At 38.2% G+C, this 7,617-nt stretch overlaps 1 non-coding gene across 1 annotated transcript; it reads left to right on the forward strand.

The window, feature by feature from the left end:
- The first annotated feature begins 4,275 nt into the window (after positions 1–4,275).
- LOC112725154 (small nucleolar RNA R71) lies at positions 4,276–4,383 on the forward strand. The gene has a single exon (XR_003164278.1). It is a non-coding gene; the product is annotated as a small nucleolar RNA R71 (small nucleolar RNA).
- The last annotated feature ends 3,234 nt before the right edge of the window (positions 4,384–7,617 follow it).

Here is a 7,617-nt window from a genome sequence, read left to right on the forward strand (position 1 = left end):
TGAAAAAGCAAAAACAGAATGAAAAATAGCATTAAAAATAGCACACCCTGGAAGAGAAACTTACTGGCGTTTAAACGCCAGAAATGGGCACAGAGCTGGCGTTTAATGCCAGAAAAGGGCAAGAAGCTGGCGTTAAATGCCAGAAATGGGCAGCAACCTGGCATTTAATGCCAGGATTGGCAGTAATGGGCGTTTTACACGCCTAACAGGTGCAGGGATGAGAAATCCTTGACACCTCAGGATCTGTAGACCCTACAGGATCCCCACTAACCTCAACTCACTCTCTCCCTTCACCAAACCACTTTCCGTCCCAAACCCACCCATACATGGCCACAACCCAACCCTCTCTCCACCCCTATATAAACCCATCTTCACTCCTTCATTTTCACACTTCCTACACACTACTCCACCCACCTTGGCCGAAACCTTCACTACCTTCCATCTCCTCCATTTCTTCTTCTTCTCCTCTTTTCTTTCTTCTTTTGCTCGAGGACGAGCAAACCTTCTAAGTTTGGTGTGGTAAAAGCGTTGCTTTTTATTTTTCCATAACCATTTATGGCACCAAAGGCCAGAGAAACCTCTAGAAAGAGGAAAGGGAAGGCAAAAGCTTCCACCTTCGAGTCATGGGAGATGGAGAGATTCATCTCAAAGGTCCATCAAGACCACTTCTATGAAGTTGTGGCCAAGACTCCTCGTTGAAGAGGACAAGCCCATCACTAAGAAAAGGATGGAGCAAACAAAAGAGCCCACTCATGGACCTCACCAAGAGCATGAGGAAAATCATCATCATGAAATCCCTGAGATGCCTCAAGGGATGCATTTTCCTCCACAAAACTATTGGGAGCAAATTAATACCTCCCTAGGAGAATTAAGTTCCAATAGGGGACAACTAAGGGTGGAGCACCAAGAGCATTCCATCCTCCTTCATGAAATTAGAGAAGACCAAAGAGTTATGAGAGAGGAGCAACAAAGGCAAGGAAGAGACATTGAGGAGCTCAAGCACTCCATAAGATCTTCAAAAGGAAGAACTAGGTGCCATCACTAAGGTGGACCCATTCTTTAATTTCCTTGTTCTTTATTTTCTGTTTTTCGAATTTTTATGCTTTATGTTTATTTATGTTTGTGTCTTATTACATGATCATTAGTGTCTAAGTGTCTATGCCTTAAAGCTATGAAAATGAATCCATCACCTTTCTTAAATAAAAAATATTTTTAATTAAAAAATAAAAAGAAGTGCATGAATTTAGAGTTTTAAAACAGATTAATTATTTTGATGTGGTGGCAATACTTTTGTTTTTCTGAATGAATGCTTGAACAGTGCATATTTTTGAATTTGTTGATTCATGAATGTTAAAATTGTTGGCTCTTGAAAGAATGATGGAAAAGGAGAAATGTTATCTGATGATCTGAAAAATCATAAAATTGATTCGTGAAGCAAGAAAAAGCAGTGAAAAGCTTACAGAAAAAAAAAAGAGAAGAGGCGAAAAAAACGAGAAAAGAAAAAGAAAGAAAAAGAAAAGCAAGCAGAAAAAGCTAATACCCCTTTAAACCAAAAGGCAAGGGTGATAAAAAGGATCCAAGGCTTTGAGCATCAGTGGATATAGGAGGGCCCACAGGAATAAAATCCTGGCCTAAGCGGCTAAACCAAGCTGTCCCTAACCATGTGCTTGTGGCGTGAAGGTGTCAAGTGAAAACTTGAGACTGAGCGGTTAAAGTCGAGGTCCAAAGCAAAAAGAAGAGTGTGCTTAAGAACCCTGGACACCTCTAATTGGGGACTCTAGCAAAGCTGAGTCACAATCTGAAAAGGTTCACCCAGTTATGTGTCTGTGGCATTTATGTATCCGGTGGTAATACTGGAAAACAAAGTGCTTAGGGCCACAGCCAAGACTCATAAAGTAGCTGTGTTCAAGAATCAACATACTTAACTAGGAGAATCAATAGCACTATCTGGATTCTGAGTTCCTATAGATGCCAATCATTCTGAACTTCAAGGAATAAAGTGCGATGCCAAAACTGTTCAGAAGCAAAAAGCTAAAAGCCCCGCTCATCTAATTAATACTGATCTTCATAGATGTTTTTGGAATTCATTGTATATTCTCTTCTTTTTATCCTATTTAATTTTTAGTTTCTTGGGGACAAGCAACAATTTAAGTTTGGTGTTGTGATGAGCGGATAATTTATACGCTTTTTGACATTATTTTTAGTATGTTTTTAGTATATTTTAATTAGTTTTTATTATATTTTTATTAGTTTTTATTTAAAATTCACTTTTTTAAACTTTACTATGAGTTTGTGTGTTTTTCTGTGATTTCAGGTATTTTCTGGTTGAAATTGAGGGACCGGAGCAAAAATCTGATTCAGAGGCTGAAAAAGGACTGCAGATGCTGTTGGATTCTGACCTCCCTGCACTCAAAGTGGATTTTCAGGAGCTACAAAAGCCCAATTGGCGCGCTCTCAATTGCGTTGGAATGTAGACATCCTGGGCTTTCCAGCAATATATAATAGTCCATACTTTGCTCGAGATTTGATGGCCCAAACAGGCATTCCAAGTCAGCTCAAGAATTCTGGCGTTTAACGCCGGAACTGGCATAAACACTGGAGTTAAACGTCCAAACTGGCACAAAAGCTGGCGTTTAACTCCAAGAAAAGTTTTTACACATGAAAGCTTCAATTCTCAGCCCAAGCACACACCAAGTGGGCCCCGAAAGTGGATTTTAACACTAAACACCCTAGCTTACTCATTTTCTGTAACCCTAGGTCACAAGTTTACTATAAAAACTACTTTTAGTGATTCATCTTGTACCTCATGACACTTTACACGTTTCTTATTGTATTCTCTACGGCATGAGTCTCTAAACCCCATTGTTGGGGGTGAGGAGCTCTGCTGTTCTTCATGAATTAATGCAATTACTACTGTTTTCCATTCTATCACGCTTGCTTCTATTCTAAGATATTCATTCGCACTTCAACCTGATGAATGTGATGATCCGTGACACTCATCATCATTCTCACCTATGAACGCGTGCCTGAAAACCACCTCCGTTCTACCTTAGATTGAATGCATATCTCTTAGCCTCATGATTCAGATCAGAGTTTTCGTGGTATAAGCTAGAATTATTGGCGGCCATTCCTGAGATCCAGAATGTCTAAACCTTGTCTGTAGTATTCTGAGTAGGATCTGGAAAGGGATGGCTGTGACGAGCTTCAAACTCGCGATTGTTGGGCGTGTGACAGACGCAAAAGGATCAATGGATCCTATTCCAGCATGATTGAGAACCGACAGATGATTAGCCGTGCGGTGACAGCGCATTTGGAACGTTTTCACTGAGAGGACGGGAAGTAGCCATTGACAACGGTGATGCCCAACATAAAGCTTGCCATGGAAGGAGCCTTGCGTGCATGAAGAAGAAGATAGTAGGAAAGCAGAGATTCAGAAGACAAAGCATCTCCAAAGCCTCAACTGTTCTTCATTACTACATAACAAGTATTTATTTCATGTTCTTTTACTTTTTACAACTAAATCTGAGAATTATTGATATCCTGACTAAGAGTTACAAGATAACCATAGCTTGCTTCAAGCCGACAATCTCCGTGGGATCGACCCTTACTCACGTAAGGTATTACTTGGACGACCCAGTACACTTGCTGGTTAGTTGTGCGGAGTTACAAAAGTGTGATTGTAATTTCGTGCACCACTAAGTCAGAGTGGCTCTGCTTAGAATTTTCTGTCTGTTGCTGAGAAGATGATGGAAAAGGCATGCTATTGCTAAACTTGTTTCGTCCATCATTATTGTTATTGAAGCCTTGTTGAGGTCTCTGTTGATCCTTCCATGAGAGATTTGGATAATTTCTCCATGAAGGATTATAGGTGTTTTCATAGGGTTCTCCCATGTAATTCACCTCTTCCATTGCAGGGTTCTCAGGGTCATAAGCTTCTTCTTCAGAGGAAGCTTCCTTAGTACTGACTGATGCAGCTTGTATTCCAGACAGACTCTGAGAAATCATATTGACTTGCTGAGTCAATATTTTGTTCTGAGCCAATATGGCATTCAGCGTATCAATTTCAAGAACTCCTTTCTTCTGACTTGTCCCATTATTCACAAGGTTCCTTTCAGAAGTGTACATGAATTGGTTATTTGCAACCATTTCAATGAGTTCCTGAGCTTCTGCAGGCATCTTCTTCAGATGAAGAGATCCTCCAGCAGAGTTGTCCAATGACATCTTGGACAGTTCAGACAGACCATCATAGAAGATACCTATGATGCTCCATTCTGAAAGCATATCAGAAGGACACCTTCTGATTAATTGCTTGTATCTTTCCCAAGTTTCATAGAGGGATTCACCTTCCTTCTGTCTGAAGGTTTGGACTTCCACTCTAAGCTTACTCAATTTTTGAGGTGGAAAGAACTTTGCCAAGAAGGCATTAACTAGCTTTTCCCAAGAGTTCAGGATTTCTTTAGGTTGTGAGTCCAACCATGTCCTAGCTCTGTCTCTTACAACAAAGGGAAAAAGCATAAGCTTGTAGACCTCGGGATCAACCCCATTAGTCTTGACAGTGTCACAGATTTGCAAGAATTCAGCTAAGAACTGATGAGGATCTTCCAATGGAAGTCCATGAAACTTGCAATTCTGTTGCATTAGAGAAACTAATTGAGGCTTAAGCTCAAAGTTGTTTGCTCCAATGGCAGGGATTGAGATGCTTCTTCCATAGAAGTCAGGAGTAGGTGCAGTAAAGTCACCAAGCACCTTCCTTGCATTGTTGGCATTGTTGTTGTTTTTGGCTGCCATGGCTTCTTCTTGTTTGAAAAGCTCTGTTAGGTCCTCTACAGAGAGTTTTACTTTAGCTTTTCTTAGCTTTCGCTTCAAGGTCCTTTCAGGTTCAGGATCAGCCTCAACAAGAATACTTTTGTCCTTACTCCTGCTCATATGAAAGAGAGAAGAAGAAAGTATGGAATCCTCTATGTCACAGTATAGAGATTCCTTGAGGTGTCAGAGGAAAAGAAAAATAGAAGGAAGAGGTAGAAAGAGAAGGATTTGAACTTATCAAGAGGGATAGAGTTCGAATTGTTGATAGTAGAGGAGTGTTAGTCCTTAAATAGAAGGATGTGAGAAGAGGGGAAGGATTTTCGAAATTAAAGTAAAAGATTTTGAAATAATTAAAAGAAATTTTAAAAATTTGGTAAAGGTTTTTCGAAAATTAAGATTGGGAAAGAAATTAAGTGATTTTTGAAAAAGATTTTGAAATTAGAAATAAAAAAGATATGATTGAAACTTAATTTTGAAAAAGATGTGATTGAAAAGATATGATTGAAAAGATATGATTGAAAATCAAATTAAAAAGAGAATGTTTTAAAATTAAAGTTGATTACTTGACTAACAAGAAATTAGAAGATATGATTCTAGAATTAAAACTTTTGATCCTTTCTTAATAGGCAAGTAACAACTAGAAAATTTTGAATTAAATTATTAATTGTAGCAAGGATTTTTGAAAATAGTAATAAATAAAAAAATTGAAAAGAAATTGATTTTGAAAAGATATGATTTGAAAAAGATTTGATTTTGAAGAATTATGAAAACTTGAAAAAAAATTTGAATTAAAAACAAAATCTTCCCTCTTATGTCATCCTGGCATTAAACGCCCAGAATGGCATCCATTCTGGCGTTTAACACCCAAAATGCTATCTTTTTGGGCGTTAAACGCCCAGCCAGGTACCCTGGCTGGCGTTTAAACGCCAGTTTTCCTTCTTCACTGGGCGTTTTGAACGCCCAGCTTTTTCTGTGTAATTCCTCTGCTGAATGTTCTGAATCTTCAATTTTCTGTGTTATTGACTTGAAAAGACACAATTTTGAAATTTTTTTTGAATTTTTAATAATGAGAAACAATAGAAATGCAACTAAGATCAAATAAACAATGCATGCAAGACACCAAACTTAGAAGTTTGTATACTAAGGACTATAACAATTTGAAAATGCATGTAAGAAACAACAAAAGACACAGAATAAGAGAAATCAAAGATCAGAGCACTGAAATCATCAAGAACAACTTGAAGATCAATGAAGAGCATAATGCATATATTCAAAAAATGCAAGAAGAATAAAGACATGCAATTGATACCAAACTTAAAAGTTGATACTAGACTCAAACAAGAAACATAAAATATTTTTGATTTTTTAATGGTTTTATAAATTTTTTTGTGATTTTTCGAAAATCATATGGAAAACAAAATAAAGGGGTTGAAAATTTTTAATAAGAATTCCAGGAATCATGCAATATTAGTCTAAAGCTTCAGTCTAAAAATATTAGACATGGCTAGCCAAGCTTCAGCAGGACATTAGATTCAGCAGCTAAATTGATGAGAATCAATCAGCTTTTGTGATGATAAGAACATCACCTTGAAACTCTAGAATTCATTCTTAAAAATTCTGAAAAATAAAAATAAAAGTACCTAATCTAAGCAATAAGATGAACCGTCAGTTGTCCAAACTCGAACAATCCCCGGCAACGGTGCCAAAAACTTAGTGCACGAAATTGTGATCATCAACAATGGTGCCAAAGACTTGGAGCTCTCAAACGTGAATCACACTTTGTCACAATTCCGCACAACTAACCAGCAAGTGCACTGGGTCGTCCAAGTAATACCTTATGTGAGTAAGGGTCGATCCCACGGAGACTGTCGGCTTGAAGCAAGCTATGGTCATCTTGTAAATCTCAGTCAGGCAGATTCAAATGGTTATGGAGGATTGATAATTAAAAGATGAATAAAACATAAAATAAAGATAGAGATAGAGATACTTATGTAATTCATTGGTAGGAATTTCAGATAAGCGTATGAAGATGCTTTGTTCCTCCTGAACCTCTGCTTTCCTATTGCCTTCTTCCAGTCATTCATACTCCCTTCCATGGCAAGCTTTATGTTGGGCATCACCATTGTCAATGGCTACTTCCCGTCCTCTCAGTGAAAATATTCTACGCACGGCTAATCATCTGTCGGTTCTCGATCATGTTGGAATAGGATCCATTGATCCTTTTGCGTCTGTCACACGCCCAACACTCGCGAGTTTGAAGCTCGTCACAGTCATCCCTTCCCAGATCCTACTCAGAATACTACATACAAGGTTTAGACGTTCTGGATCTCAGGAATGACCACAAATAATTCTAGCCTATACCACGAAGGTTCTAATCTTATATTAGAAACCCAAGAGATACACATTCAAGCTTGTTTGCATGTAGAACGGAAGTGGTTGTCAGGCACGTGTTCATAGGTGAGAATGGTGATGAGTGTCACATAATCATCACATTCATCATGTTCTAGGGTGCGAATGAATATCTTAGAGAAGAAGTAGGCATGAATTGAATAGAAAAATAGTAGTACTTTGCATTAATTCATGAAGAACAGCAGAGCTCCACACCTTAATCTATGGTGTGTAGAAACTCCGCCGTTGAAAATACATAAGAACAAGGTCTAGGCATGGCCGTGAGGCCAGCCTCCCAAAAGCGTGAAAAGGTCTATCAAAAGTATGAAAATACAATAGCAAAAGGTCCTATTTATAGAGAACTAGTACCCTAGGATTTACAGAAATAAGTAATTAATGCAGAAATCTTCTTCTGGGCCCACT

The sequence above is a fragment of the Arachis hypogaea genome, chromosome 11 (genome assembly GCF_003086295.3).
Source record: "Arachis hypogaea cultivar Tifrunner chromosome 11, arahy.Tifrunner.gnm2.J5K5, whole genome shotgun sequence".
NCBI classification, from domain to species: Eukaryota; Viridiplantae; Streptophyta; class Magnoliopsida; order Fabales; family Fabaceae; genus Arachis; species Arachis hypogaea.